Genomic DNA, 16,235 nt, shown 5'->3' on the forward strand with positions numbered 1-16,235 from the left:
TGCCCAGAAGTCATTCCCTCCCATTAGCTTGTGCCCAGCATAAATGTGCCATCACCAGGCACCCACGTCAGCATACTCCTGAACCTGAGGATGATCAGAAGAGGACTGAACGTGCTATCTGCGATCTGAGACGAGACCTAAAGGACTGGACCTGATCTCTCTTGTTCACAGGGCAAGGAAGTGGACTTCCAGGATCATAAGGCTGACATCCAGGTAAAGCTACAGGGACACAAAAAACGACAAGCGGTGTTTTCCTGCAACTACGCAGCTGACCAGAGAGAATTGGACCTGGACTGGACCCTACTGTTTGGCCTCCCCCCAACACCCTTTGAGTCTTTAAGTGCTTCCCCTAAGGTCTTGGGGGGGACGTTAGAAGTGTTTTCCTCTGTTGAACTGAAAGAACTAAACTCAGAAGGTAAAATCTTTGACCATGACGAACCTGGTTAATATATCTGCCCTGCGCTCCATTGCGGTCAGTGTCAAATTGCGCCTAGGTCCTGTTCTACACTGACCATTGACTATCATCGGCAATTTGTGCTTCTGGGCCCTATTTCTATTTAAAACCTTAAAAATTATTTTCTCCAATTCCCTTATAAGATCTTTTAAAATCTTTGTGTCACTTTGCTTATTACATTTTACTCTAGGTGGCATATTTATGAGCCCTGTTGTGTTGCTCCAGCACCACTCAATGTGGTTCAATAGCAACGCAAAAATGAGATTTATGAAGCTGCGCAAGGCCATCTTGTGTGACCCTGAGTGGCTTCATAAATCTTGAGTAAAGCAACACAGTGCAAATCACTGAGTTCCCTTACTCTGCACCAAGGAGGCAATCCATGGGTGTTCCCACACAACATCCATTGATTTTGATGCATTCCTACATTTACCACAAGTGGCAGACCTGGGAATGCACCCAAAACCTATGCCTTCCCAGGAGAGGCATAGCGAGGAGACATATGTTCATTTCTCCTCATTTTTTCTCTTTCTATGTGTGCTGCATTCTGCAGCACACATTGAAAGAGGAAAATGCCTCAGGGGATTATTTCTGTGCAGGATGGTGCCCCTTCATGCACAAAAACAATCCACCTTACAATGCAGGCACCTTTTTCCCATGGTGCAAGGGTGCCTTCGTTGGTGCTAGGCAGGCAAAATGGTTGCAGTGCAGGGGAAAAGGCAGGAATGCACCATACTCTTTTAATTACAGTGCATTCCTGCTTTTTCCCAATCAGACAGTGCAGCACAGCATGGTGACTTGCTGCGCTTTATGAAAAACCCATTAATATGCCTCTAGTTTTCGGATTCTTTCATGGATTTTTATTATTTTGCATTTCACCTTTATTACTGTTTTGGTACTGCATTAACACTTTACACATCACCGTTAAGTTAAGCCTCTCTGCTCTGTGCAATAGCTACCAGGGGTCTTGTGCGTAGTTAATTTAGTGACTTTGAGGGGTCACCCTGACAAGGGCAGTAATTATTCCTAGAAGTGGGTAGTCACACACCCCAAATAATAATCCACTTTCTTTCGGCATACATATTACAAACTCCTGACAGTTTGGCAGGCCACACGTGGAGCTCAATGTTGATTCCTTTGCCTCTCTTGTGTAAGCCATTAAAGGCTTAAAAAAGAAATCGAAAAGCCAAACAAAATCTCATTTAGGCAGACACATTCAGTTGCGAAGTGGTGCCACAGCTTCACCAGGAACTTCTCTTTCCAATCCATTTTCTCATCAGATATCTATATTCAACTCACAAGATGACGGATTGGGACTGAATCCTCTAACATCCCCACCTGTAAACTAGTCTGTGCTAAATCGTGGGTTAACCCCTCCTGACAAATATATGGAGGACCCAGAAATGTTTCAATTTTTAAGCACAGTGTCAATTGCATTTTATTAGCTGATCATCACGACTTAATACTGATACAATAAAGAGTTAATTTATTATGTCCCGTTTGACAAAGGATGCCTTGACTTGGACCACTACTTTGATTCTTAAACAAGAACTGTGACATCTTTAATTCTAGGCATTCCTAAACAGATTCTGAGCAGTGTTTGAGAGCTGCGAAAAAAACTGGTAGTTGATAGGACTTCTCAACATGAAACTAGGCTCACAGGACTTTGGAGCAGATATTGCCCAGTTCCAGAGATCATTATTGGAAGCCTCCTAGAGAGATAACATTGCAGCCACTACTTTTAACCATGAATTACATGACAAACTTAAGGATGTGTTGCCTATGATTGCAGTTAATCAACTGAATCCTACTGTTGGACTTGGCCCTTTTTCCAGGGTCATCCCTAAACTTTTTGCCTTTCTCCTAGCTTTTTTTCTGGCATGGTGTTGGTGGTTCTAGGACTCTGGGCACTTTAGCCCTGCTGTCCAGTGTAAAGTGTGTGTGCTCTCTGTGTTAAATATGGTAAGATTGGTCTACACCTGTTGGCCTATTTAATTTACCTGTCAGACCCTTGTAAAGTAGTATCTCATACACCCATGGCCGGTAAACTAAATGTTACTGGTGGGCTTTCAGCGCTGTTTGCGCCACCCACCAAAGTAGCCTTTCAAACCTATCTCAGGCCTCTGCCATTGCAGGGCCTGTGCGCGCAGTTTTACTGCCGCAGTGACGTGACACCTAAGGTGTGTGCCATGTCTGTGACCCCCCCTTTGACTACATATCAGTCACCCCTAAGGTAGGGCGTAGCAAGCCCTGTGGGCAGGGTGCATTGTAGGTCAAAGGTAGGACATGTACCTTAAGGGCGTGACAAGTCCTGGTAGTGACAAACAGCCATTTTGTTTTCTCTCTACTGTGAGGCTGCCCTCCCATAGGAATGCATTGGGGATTCCATGAGAAGTGTTTCAGTGGTAATTCCTGCTATGAGCAGTGTGGTCAAGTTTAGTATATTTGTAATGGTGATAATAAATGCTACGCAATGGCGTGCGCAGATTTATTATAACTATTTTAGAAATGCTACTTTTAGAAGTTGGCATTTCTGTGTGCTATGTGTCTGCCTGACTGAGGTGAATTGCATGTCTGGCTTTTGAGTGACAGGGGCTGGTGAGGTGTGTGTGGCTCCAGGAGGGGCAGGGTGAGTCAGAGCTAGGCTGAATGGGACAGCTGCATTTGGAGTAGTGGGAGAAGTAGTCCCCTGACCCTGAATGGGATTGTGCCTGCCCAAGTGAATGCTGGCTCCGCCCCCCCTGTGGTGTGTCTGATGACGAGCCCCCACCTGACAAAGGGGAGGAGGAACCTGGTAAACAAAGTGCTCCAATTCCCCCCTGAACCAGTTTTGGCTGGTTCCCCCAAGCCCTCTGCCAGGGCAGACAAAGCCAAGATGTAATATAAATAGAGGGGCTGTGACCCCATGAGGTGTTCTTGTTCTTGTGCTGGGGGCTTGCTGCTGCTGGGCTCCAGGAGGAACCGCCACAAGGGACTGCCTCCCTGCTGGAGGGCCCTATGTGCTGGCCTGCCTGGGCCCAGCCTTGTGCCCCTAGAACTTTGCCCTGGACTTTGGACTCTAGTGCCTTGTGAGTGCTTTGCTTTTGTTCTGGAGAGCGCTATCTGTTGGTGGCCAGGACGAGAGGAGCTGGCATCTGCAGCGCGAGGCTGCGAGGGAATCCCATCATGTGGGACTCCCCCCTGTGCTGCTTTAGAAGTGGGTGCCCACCCCGCTCTGATGCCGTTTTAATAGCGGGTGCCCACCCCGCATGGTGTGCTCGAGCAGGAGCCCACCACGCTTTATGCTTATTTTAATAGCGGGTGCCCACCCCGCATTTCTGCATCTCTAATGAGCGGGTGCCCACCCCGCGTATTTGTGCTCTCACCCCGCTTTAATGCTTGTTTGATGGCGGGTGCCCACCCCGCAATGGTCTTGATTTAGGACGGGTGCCCACCCCGCATTGCAGCCAATGAAGAAAAGCTGCCGGCCCGACCCGGAAGCCAGGCAGAGTCCACCTGACTGTGGGCGGGGCTCAGGAGGCATCCGGAGGAGCAGGGAGAGGAAGTCCCGCCCACCGCAGAAGGCCGTCTGGAGCCTCACAGGCTCCCCTCCGAAGTCCCGTGTCCCAGGAGAGGGACCGGGTGAAGGCAAGTGAAGTTGGAGGACTGCTGGATCCTCTTGCTGCACGATCTGCCTGACAGAAGGGGAGGCAGGCTGCCGCGACCACGACGAGGAGATGCCCCAGAGTCCCCCAGAGAGCCCGGTTAGTGGGGGCTCGGTGTTGCACCTTGTTAGTGCCGGTCGAGGCACATTGTCAGTGCCTGAGCCGTCCCGCAGGACAGCGGGCTGCTTCCAAGGTGGGGCACATTGTTTTCAGGGCCCCAGTGGGGGTCCAGGGGGCACAGAAGTGCCAGCGCCTCTTATGTTTTTGTTCACAGCTGCACCGCCGTAGCGGGAAGTAGCACCAAGGGGGCATGTTTTGTTCTAAGAGTCCCAGAGTGGGGCTCAGGCGGCACCATGGTGCCAGTGCTGTTTTGTTCCTCAGTTGCGCCGCCATAGCGAGCAACTGCAATGTTGGGCATATTTGTTTTGCCAAGATCCAGTGGGGACCCAGGAGGCACAGTAGTGCCAGCACCATTACTTCTTTGGGATATTACACGAGACAATGGTCCCTGGAAAGTAAGGGATGTGTATTCGATGAATATAGCCCCCGGCAGTGCTATATTTGTGCCAGTATGCAGCCGGATAAAGGCAATTTTTAATATGCAAAATAAATCAAATTTAGAACAAATAAATGCGAGTCAGGTAACAGTGGGATACAAGCCTGTATCCATGGACCCACAAGAAACAGACAAACAAAGTAAAAAAGCTCAGGCAATTTTCTGGTTGTTTCTGTAAAATCGTACATAAATTGTGAAACAACAAATACAAGAGCGTCACCTTTACACAATATTTAAATACAAGAGTCAATGTGTATAAGGTTGACTATTGTGTCGACGGCGTTTCGATCCTTATCTGTGAGATATTGGATCATCATCAGGACTATAGAATAGGGTGCCTGAGAAACATTCTACCTGTGATATATAATACATCTAAGCACGAAAAATAAACAGGAAAAAAAAAAGGGAAAGAAAAGATAAAGATAAGTCAGGGATTACAATGGAAGAGATTACGCAGCCAACTATAAACGGCGAAGCAGAGTGGGAGCCAGGTAGGTTAGGGTTAGCCATGCGGGTGAGGATTTGTCATGTGGGTGAGGACAGAATCGCCACCAATATTGTAAGACGGGCTAGTGAGCGTGTTCATGCCCTTAAGTAAGTTGATATGAAATTTGGTGGAGGGAGGCTGCAATAGGTGCTCCAATTGCAGGGTACAATGGTGGTAATCAGTGCCTATGTGCCAAAGAAGAATCAAGTATGTGATAATGATACCTATAATCGGACCGTTCAGTTGAGGGGGAACAAACACGATGAGTTTTATGATGGTCGTGTTGCGATATGAGGCGCCTTGACCTGAGGATTTATTATGCCTGTTAGGAGGTAGAATGGTAATGCGGGGGGAGGCGGTGGGCTGCAAAGAAGTGGCAACCTTATCCTAAGATTCCTGTTTGCTTCAGTTGGAAGCTTAATTCAATTCAGGGACCGCAACTGTAAGTCAACAGGTGCGACTGGCTGAAGAATATCCTTGATGCACGATATGTGGATGATAGCAGCCTGGGGGGGAGGAGGAAGTGGATTAGGGTGGCAGCGGGTGCAGAGTGGCTGAGGTGACTGTTAGGAAGGAGTGGGGGGTCCTTACCAAGATTACGAGGACAGTCGCAATGGAAGCAGTGGACGCATGATGAATAGCATGGACTGCTCGGGATACAGATGAGGTTGGGTCGAGGAAGTATCTGCTTGCAGGAAAGGAACAGCCATGAGTATAATGGATGTTGGATCGAGCGGAGATTGGGTGGAGTGGGATGCGGGAATCGCGCTTACCTCAGTAGTCGCTGTAGATGGCGCGTGAGTGGGCAGCTTGCTCCAGGAGGAACGTACTGTGACTGGGAAGGTGATTTTGAAGGGAGCCATAATGAGGGAAGCGGCGCGCGTGATAGAGGTTGCGCGAGAGTTGAAGGTGCGATCATGTGATCACCACACTGGTGTAGCCATCTTGGAAAGGGGAAAGGTGAAGGGAAGTTACATGGAAACCAATAGATGGAAAATACGTTGGTCAAAGATAAAAATTGTTTGGTGACTCAAGTTGAAGAAGCTGTTTTGTGACATGTATTAAAAAGCAGTGACAGTAGAAATATGGAAGGGAAAAATTGCTGGGGTGTTGCCCAATTTTTGGTGATTCAAACTAAAGAGACTGTTTAGTGACTTGTGTATACGATAGTGAATACGAGATACGAAAGGAGAAAATCGAGAACCTTTGCCTATTAGCGAAGGCGGGAGTCATACATAGTTGGTAATGAAAAACGGGAAACATGAAATGCCCGTGATTTGAGGCATACAGTAAGTGCATTGGATAATAACCATTATACAGAGATGTAGGAACTGAGGAGCACGGTGATTTGAGTCCAGAGTTTAAGGCATTAAAGCATAGGTCATGTTACATTATATGGTCGGAAGACATCAGCAAGGCTATCAGATTGTGCTGAAAATGCAGTACAGGCAAGGCATTCAGAGTGTTACACAAATAGTGGATACAAGGGTGGAGTCATAGCAGTGCTGTCCAGTCTTCAAGTCGGTTTAGGTCTGTGTGAATGCTAACCATCTTCAATACCCACTTAAGTTCCTCTTTGTTGAGTAGTAGGGAAAGGTCTGCTCCTCTTGGGGGTACTTTGACCACACTCACTATTGTCCAGCGGTTGTCATCTTCAGTCTGCCCAAAAGTTTCGAAATGTTCAACCAACAGTGCGTTGGTTGTTTTACATCTGAACCTGCGCCTGTGTTGGCAGATCCTGAGCCGTACCTTTTGTGCTGTCTGTCCTATGTAAATCTTATCGCAAGGGCAAAATATGGCATAGATCACATTGCTACTGTTGCAGTTGGAAAATTCTCTAAGTGTCCATTTGATGGTACCAAATACAAATTCTTTGCAGTCAGAGGTGAATCTGCACACAGTACAATTCCCACATTTAGCATGTCCTGTTAATCGTGGAAGGTCCCAGGGTTCGTTGAGTGTACCTGTACTAGGTGGACTAGGGAGGGCAGCCCTAACCAAATGGTCCTTGATGTTTTTACTTTTTTTAAAAGCAAAGAGGGGTCTCTCTATGTTCAATGTCCCAGCATTGTTTACATTCCAATGTTTTACTATGCTTTTGCGTAGTTTATGTGATGAGGGTGAAAAAGTGGTGACACAAATAATGCGGGTAATTATTTTTTGGGTTTTGGTTCAAGTAGACAGTCTCTAGGACAATACCATGCTCGTTTGAGAGCATTGTGTACCAGTCTTTTGGGGTACCCTCTGGTCGTGAGTTTGGTGCTAAGTACCTTCGCCTCTGTGAAATAATCCTCCTTCAGTGTGCAATTACGTCTAATGCGCAAAAACTGGGAGTATGGTAATGAGTCCCTTAACGCTCTTGGATGGTTGCTGTTATTCTTGAGCAATGTGTTGCGTTCGGTAGTTTCTTGAATAAGCTGGTGATTAGATGGCCCTCTTTGTGTAAAATATTAAGATCAAGAAAGGGAATACTCGTTTTGCTTTGTGCAAGTGTAAATTTCAAACCACCGCAATTGTTGTTCAACCAATGCAAGAACTGATCTAGCATGGTCTGTGTGTTGCACCAGATCAAGAAAATGTCGTCAATATATTGCTTCCACATTGTGATGGCAATGTGGAAGGGATTGTGTAATGCCAGAAAACAGTTGGATTCAAGGGCGTCCATGTAAAGTATTGCCAAATTGGGGGCAAAACCGGCCCCCATGGATGTACCTTTGGTTTGCTGATAGAATTGCCCATCAAACAAGAAAAAGTTCCTGGTGAGGCAGATTTCTAACAATTGTAAAATAAAAATGGTAGGGACTGCATGGGGTCTGGAACGTCTGTCTTGGGTGTTTTCTATCACTAGTAGGGAGTCAGTTTGAGGAATATTCGTGCACAATGACTCGACGTCTAAAGTACACAGAGTGTCATTTTCAGGATCAAAGGGGTGGGTTTCAACCAACGAGATCATTTGCATGCTGTCCCTGACATAACAAGTAGTAGTGGGCACAAATTCATTTATAAAGAAGTCGACATATAGACCCAGGGGTTCTAGAATGGAACCACACTCGGACACAATAGGCCGTCCTGGAGGGTTGTCTTGATTTTTGTGCACTTTCGGCAGTGTATAGATCACTGGTGTGCGTGGTGATTTTGCGTTCAGGAATTGGTACTCCTGCTTGGACAGGAAACCCTGGTCGAGACCGGCGTTGGTCACTTGTAAAATTAGTTTTTGGAGCTCTGAGGTGGGGTTCGTAGGCAGTTTGCAGTAGTGGTCTGTGTTTTCTAGTTGCCTTATGATTTCATTCTTGTAGTTCGTAAGTTCCTGTATTACTATGCCACCTCCTTTGTCCGCTGGCTTTATGATAATATCTTGGTTGGCCTTGAGTGTGTTAAGAGCGGATTGTTCAGCCAATGAGATGTTGTATGGGACAAAATGTCGCCCTTTCTCCATTGTTGACAGGTCATTGAGTACTAGTTTCTCAAATGTGCTGATTTCTGGAGGTACCATATTGGAGGAGGGAGAGAACATGGACGATGGTCTAAGTGGTGTATTTGAGTTTTTAGGTGGCAAGGGATTAAGTAAGAAGTAGCTATTAAGCCTTATCATACGGAAGAATCTTAGGACCTCCGTTTGGAGATCGAGGAAGTTGGTGTGGGTTGTAGGAACAAAAGATAAACCTTTGCTTAGTATGGATAGTTCAGAGTCATTGAATTGCTGCCTTGTTAAATTAAAGATAACAGGCTGCACCGCCGTAGCGGGAAGGTGCAACAAGGGTGCATGTTTTGTTCTAAGAGTCCCGGAGTGGGGCACAGGCGGTAATCCATGGTGCCAGTGCTGTTTTGTTCTTCAGTTGCGCCGCCATAGCGGGCAACTGCAACGTTGGGCACATTTGTTTTGCCAAGTCCCAGTGGGAACCCAGGAGGCACAGTAGTGCCAGCGCCATTATTTCTTTGGGGGAATTTGATGAGAAAGGAGTGGGATACACTCCTGCCCAGCCCCAGTGCAGTGTGCGCCCTGTGATGTTGCTGCATTGGCAGCCAGCCCACACATTTTTGGATATAGGGCATTTGCGCCCCAGAGAGAAGGCCAGTTGGCCAGGGGGTCAGTGTTAGGTTGGTAGGGTGCCAGGCCATAATGTGATTTATGTGGTGCCTATGATAAATGCGATTTATGCACCATGATGTATGCCTCTAATGTGATTTATGCTTATGAGGTTATTGCATACTGTGTTTATGCTGGTGCTGCTTATTGCCTAACATGATTTATACTTATGAGGTTGGCGGATAATGTGTTTTACGCCTAAGGTGATGCTGATTGCATAATGTGATTTATGTTGCAGGGTATAATGCTGAGTACTGTATTTTGCCAGTAATTATTGGTTGTGTTCTACAATTACTATTTGTGCTTTGTAATGGTTCTGACAGTGGCCCAATTGGCCCTGTCATGTGTATATAATCCCCTGTAAATATTGCCTAGTGCCAGTTGGCGCAGTGTATATTGTGTGATTACCTTTCTAATGTGTTTTGGATAATACAAATGCTATTTTTATATATAATCTTGTGTTGCTGCTGTGTGTGTGTGTTGCGCAAACGCTTTACACATTGCCTCTGGGATAAGCCTGACTGCTCGTGCCAAGCTACCAAGAGGTTGAGCAGGGGTTATCTTCAGCGTGTAACTCCCTTGCCCTGACTAGAGTGGTGGGTTCTGCCTGGCTTTGGCACAAGCCTTAGCCCACCAGAAATCCCATTTCTAACACCTACAAATTGATCAACAATTAATTGGTCAAAAGGGAGAACAGAAAATCCATTCTGTAAGACCTCCGATGGTGTACAAGCCCCCTACAATATCCCACTTCAGCACCTCAGCAATTGAAGAGCCTGTGCAAATTGGATCATTTAGAAAGAAAATATCTAATAAGGAGTGAGAAAGAAGAAGGAAGGAGCGCATGTGCACATACTGCAGACAGCCTCGTCATTTCATGAGAAATTGTCCACAGAGAGGCAAGATGGCGTTCGTGAGGGTGGACGCGTAATCTGGTCATTCGCCGATGCCGGGGCCCGCAACTCTATCTCAGGGGGAAATACGGAAGAATCTTTAAACGGTGCAACCAGATCGAAAAAGGATGCTTGGACGGATTGGGGGGAAAAAAACAATGTATGAGCCACTTTGTGAAAACTCCGTGAGTACTATTTGGAAAACGCGCTGGCTGCTCACCTTTGATGGACGTCGGGAGATGTTGATTGTGCTGGCGGCGGACGCAGTAAAACGTTGCGGTCTCTCCCGTAGCCGGTGGTCGGCTCTATTGATTGGATCTCTGTCTCAGACTGCAGGGGGGTTTCGATACGGTGGCTCGAGAGGCTCAAGGGGGACAAAACTTTGTTGGACAATGCCTCCCAAAAGCGCCCATGGAAGACATCGGCAGCAGGAAGATGGGGTACGTGAGGGGATCGGGGGAGCCGGAGAAAAGACCCCAGGTAACCCCGATAGAACAGTAAAAGGGGACGCAAATATTAATAGAACACCGATTCCCATTTAATATTCGTTTGAATCAAGGCCAAGCAAATAATAAGCCCAGAGCGTTTCTGATCTCCTTTAATAGCTTTTTAGCTAGGGAGGATGTATTTCAGCTAGCCCGGCCAGATAGAAAAAGGCCAGGGAAGGATTTTGAGTTTTTTGTTCGGCCAGATTTTTGTCACTTTACTGTAGAAAATCGGTGGCAGCTCCGCCAGCTCATACTATGTTCCAAGCTAAAGGGGCTCAAGCATTTTTATTAAACCCAGCCAAACTTAAAGTAATATTTCAGGATCACACTCGATTTCTCGCCTCAGTGAGCTCTGTAAAAGAGTATTTAAAAACTATATAGGATCTTTTGGTTATAGGATTTCAGTTAATGGAATGGTATCTATTTTGTGTCACTGTTGGGTGGCCGGTAAAGTTTGGGTGAAAGATGAGGAAATTTTGCTCCTTTTGCAAAGACGTGCTTACTTTTGTGTGGTGTGTTTTTTGGTGTCCTTCACCTTTGTTGGAGAGGAGATGCGAGCAACGGCATGGGATGACTGAGATCTTCTTCATCTCAAGGACCACGAGTACTAAAGCCTTGTCGATGGGAGGGGAGGTGGGGGTAGAGGGGGGCATGGGTAGGTTAAGGGCAGGGGTGGTGGGGGGCAAACAGGGGAAAATTGTCACAGTATCAGATTGGGAAAAACTGTTGGCAACAGAGGAAATGTTGTATTGGTTAAATCGTTAGCATGGTGTGGCTTATGTTATCTATTTTCGTTTTTCCTTTTATGGCTAGCAGGGGATTGAAAATGTGCTCTCTAAATGTGTGCGGCCTTCGTAACTACAATAAAAGATAGAGGGTTTCTGCGGAACTGCGGTTGATTCAACCAGATTTATTGTGTAGTCAAGAAACTCACGTCCCCTGGGGGAAACCCTCGGTATTGATAGATTTAGGGTTTGTACTTCTTGCAGCATCACAACAGACATCAACGATACGGGGGGTGGCAATAATGGCTAAACCTGCTGTTCAAAGTTCAGGTCATGTCTTAGTTGAGAAACTAGGGAGATGGGCAATCGTGGAATGTATTTTTGGGAGATCTAAGTTTACAGTCTGCACTGTTTATCGGTCTAATTTTGACGAACCTCTTCTTTTAGAAGATTTAAATAGAGAACTTGCATCATGGCCGACACCTTTAGTACTCTGCGGAGATTTTAATATTAATTTGGTTAACAAAGAATTACAAAAGGGAAGGCAAGGATATACTGGACGGAAATCTAGAGTGTTTCAGGCATTATTTAACCTATTGAAAGATCATGGGTTATTAGATGCATGGGATAATCTTCAAACATCGACACCTGGGTATACGTTTTATTCCTTCCCTCATCAGAAACTGGTCCGTCTTGATTATTTTTTAATATCAACTGAGTTACTTTCTGGGGCACAGGTACATATATATCCTAGGATAACCTCTGATCACGCTCCTATAGCACTGGAACTTTCGTCGTCTATAGTCGATCTTACTCCAAGAACCTTTACATTTGATAGGAAATTGCTCCTTGACAATGGGTTTAAGGAACATATGCGGAAATGGATCAAGGAATTTTTTGAGAATAATAAACATTCAGTTCCGGTTCCGGTGCTATGGGATGCTTTTAAGGCTTGCTTCAGAGGAGAAGTAACGTGTTTTGGTATACACTATCAAAAACTGGCTAAGGTAGAATTGCAGGAATTATATTTAAAATTGACATTTGCTGAGGAAAAATTGACTCGGGGAATCGCACAGCGCAAGGATATTGAGGTGTTGGAATCTGATGTAGTACGATGTCGAGCGAATATTAACACTCTTTGGAATAAGGAGAATGCCAGGAAATATTTGATTAATAAAAGGGAGTGTCACGAATATAGTGAGGCAGTAGGTCGTTGCTTGGCTCTTCGAATGCGGATGAAAGAGTCGGCCCAGAGGATTATGAATCTTAGGGATAGTTCAGGCTTAATTTCGACTGAACTTGGGGGAATTCTGGCAATTTTTCATCAGTATTACACGGACTTGTATACATAGCAGTCACCGATTAATTTGAATAATATGCCGCTGGTGGGTGAATTTGTGCAGCTTGATCAGGAGGAAGTGGAGGGTTTAGACAATGAAATTACTATGGATGAATTAGAGATGGCCGTTAATGGTTTAGCGATTGGGAAAGCTGCTGGTCCGGATAAGCTCCCTGGGGAGCTGTATAGGGTATTCTTTCAGGATTTAAAGAAAGAGATGTTAGAGATGGTGTGTGCTGCTCAAAATGGCCACGCACCTAAAACTTGGGATGAAGCTACTATTGTGGTTTTAAAAAAAAAGGGGAAACCTCCTGAGAACCCGGGGACTTACCGTCCGATCTCCTTGGTTAATTGCGATGGGAAAATATACGCTAAAATATTGGCGAACAGGTTGGCAAAAGTTATATCTCCATTAGTATCTCTGCATCAGCATGGCTTTATCCCGTCTCTAGGGACAGTGGCTCATGTTAATAAAGTTGTGACATTATTTGATGTTGCGCAGGCTGAGGGGAGGGATTTGGGATTAATATTATTAGATGCTGAGAAAGCTTTTGATCGCGTGGTGTGGGATTATTTATGGAACATCATGGATCGGGCGGGGTTTGGGCAAGGGTTCAGGTATTATATAAGGCACCAGTAGCTAGGATATGCGTAGGGGGTAGAGTGTCGGAACCCGTGAAAATAACTAGAGGAACTAGGCAGGGGTGTCCCTGCTCTCCTCTGTTATTTGCTCTTTATATTAACCCTTTTGTTAATATGTTGGATAGTAGCCCCCTAGTGAGACCGTTTATTGTTCGGGAAATACAGCATTCCGTATTTGCTTATGCGGATGATATAGCTATTGCTACTAGTGACCCAGAACAGGACAAAAACGCAAATACTTTGTACTAATAATATGATGTCCGGGGACTTAAGATCTGTCAAGGAGGTAACATATCTAGGGATAAAAATCTTGGTTTCTATGAAAGAATTAGTGGAAGCTAATTGGTTGGATATTATGTTTAAGATTAAAGAATCTTTAGCAGGATGGGGGCGTCTCCAACTTACACTAGTGGGTAGAGGTAATATTTTAAAAATGAACATCTTACCTAGGGTTTTATATTTTTTTAGATCTGTTCCCTTAGAGGTCACTAGAGAGCAACTTCAGCAGTTGCAAGCCGTCTGTGCTAAATTCCTTTGGGCTCCAGGTAGACCTAGAAGAGCCATATGGTTTATGACGTTACCGAGGGAAAGGGGGGGTTGGTCAATACCGGATTTCACGCTTTATTATTATGCATGTTTTTTGTTGAAAATGCGTATATTGCTGTCTGGAGAAGAGGTCAGTAATATAGCAGAAGCCCCAACTATTTTTTATGTATTACTGGGGGCGGAAGCTAGGAATTGTTTGTTTAAGGAAATTGATGGTAGCTATTTTAAGAGGACACGCTTTAAGATCATGGATGCGTCTTTAAAGTTTGGAAAGCTATCCGTAAAACATTTTCTTTAGAAGGGATAACATACTACACTCCTACAAGTGCCCTACGCATTCTGCCTTCCATCTTCTAGGATCATGTGGTTAGAAATTGGAGAAGTAAGGGCATTTTGCAAATTGGTCATTTTTATGAGAAAGAGGGGCTTTATTTTTCATTTCTGGATTTTGCTAGGCAATATGGTATACCTGGGACACAGTTTTTTAAGTTCCTTCAAATACGGGATTTTTTAAGCAGGAAAAAGCTGGCACCGGTACAGCATAAACTTATTGAATCAATAAGGCGCCAGGAGAGAATAGGGGTGTTATATAACATTTTGTTAGCTTCTAAGCCTGATGACTTGGAGAAACACAATCTTAAATGGGCCAATACTTTGGGTGAGCATGATGTGTTTTTAGAGAAGGCTATTATAATGGCCAGAGAAACATTTTTGTCTGCGAATTTGAAAGCTCAATTTTATAAAACTGTATTTAATTTAAATGATACGCCTGCAAAGATGATGAAATGGGGTGGGAGGCAAGATGGCAAGTGTTTTCGTTGTGGGAGTGATAATGCTGATTGTTTACATATTTTGTATGTCTGCAGCAAGTAGTCCTTGTATATCAGTCATATTGAAATGTTTTTGTCATCAATTGTGGGGATGCCTATCAAAATTACTGGAATAATGATGTTATTAGGTACTGGGCCAGATGTAGAGCTTGGGAAACCGATGTATAAACACCGCCATTTTTTGTTTTTTGCTATGGCTGTCGCTCGTTTGACCACTGCTGCTGCTTGGTTGCAACCTGAGGCCCCTGTGTTTGAAGTGTGGCGAGCCAGGATGTATAATATTTAGAATTTAGAATATAGTTTATTTTCTGCTAAAGGCTCAAGGAAGCGAAAGATTGGCATATATATTTGGGGGGCTTTTCATGATTATATGGTTAAAGAATGATGATACACTATGATATTGTGAATCAATAAAAAAAAAAATTTTAAATTGTCCACAGCTATCGGAAACCTCCCTAACTCGAACATAAGGGACAAGACTGGGACAATTCGATGGAAGTCATTCCTACTGTTGCAGAGTTTGTTGGCTCAGAAGCCTACATTTTCATCATTGATTGCTCTTTTGCCATGAAAATTGATATATGATTGTTACCAAAAGAAAGACACAGCCTGGCAGGGCGATTGATGGAACACCATTGACCTCCAGGGATGTGACAAAAGAACTAAGGGGCATATTTATTAAGCTTTGCGTCGCCCTTGATCCACGCAAGGGGGCGCAAGAGTGCTGCAAAGCCTAAGTGAGATTTATCAAGCCACTTAAGGCCACCTGGTGTAGCCCTACATGGCTTGATAAATCCGCTCGTGGTGGAAACTGACCTTTTGCCTTGGTACACCGCATTGAGGACTGCGAGGCCCAGCAGCCCTCCGCTTCCTGCTGCTGCTGCCTGCCTCTTCCTCTGGACCCGCCCCTTGACGGCACAATATTCACTTGCACACACCAATCCGCAGCGCGGATCGCAGCGCGGGCGAAGCCCGGGACAAGGGCGGGTCCGTCTGAGCCCGTCAGAGACCGACTGAGGCCGGGACGGGGCACCCCCCTTGGTTCTGCTGTGAAACAGGTGAGCCGTGCGCCAGTGAATGTCGTAATACTGCACTGTATAGCTGCCCAAGACCATAAGACTTAATCCCCCCGTTTCGGGTGCCATTGGAACATTTCCTTCCTAGCCGCGAGCTGTTTTGTTGATATCTCCTTACGCTAACATCTGAGCATGGCCACTGCCGGCGCCGGAAAGGGCCGGAAGTCTGTGATTGGGACTGGAGTAATTGGAACTATGGACAGTTTTATAACCAGAGCTGCATCTGTCCTACAGAGGGAAATTGAACTGACAGAGAAAAGATTGTCTCTCGAACTAGTCCTTGACAAGCGCTCCTCTCTGGGTAACATTGCTTCTGCTAAATCACCGGCAGCATCCACACACACACCTGTATTAGTCCACCGCACAGATGTCCCACCTTTGAGTGGGAATGAGTGCGTGGATGTTCCAGCAAATAACAGTGTTTGTGTTGTGATTGACCCTGGCGATTCTCGTCGCCCAGTCTCCTCAGTT

The 16,235-nt window shown here is 45.4% G+C and overlaps 1 long non-coding RNA gene across 1 annotated transcript in view; it reads left to right on the forward strand.

Annotated features, from left to right (window-relative positions):
* Nucleotides 1-3,846: 3,846 nt before the first annotated feature.
* The window catches only part of LOC146822788 (uncharacterized), a 109,024-nt gene continuing 96,635 nt past the window's right edge, over nucleotides 3,847-16,235 (forward strand). The window contains exon 1 of the long non-coding RNA XR_014961831.1: nucleotides 3,847-4,288. This is a non-coding gene — a long non-coding RNA (uncharacterized LOC146822788). The remainder of the gene's footprint in view (nucleotides 4,289-16,235) is intronic.

The sequence above is a fragment of the Triturus cristatus genome, chromosome 5_2 (assembly GCF_964204655.1).
Source record: "Triturus cristatus chromosome 5_2, aTriCri1.1, whole genome shotgun sequence".
In the NCBI taxonomy this organism is placed as follows: Eukaryota; Metazoa; Chordata; class Amphibia; order Caudata; family Salamandridae; genus Triturus; species Triturus cristatus.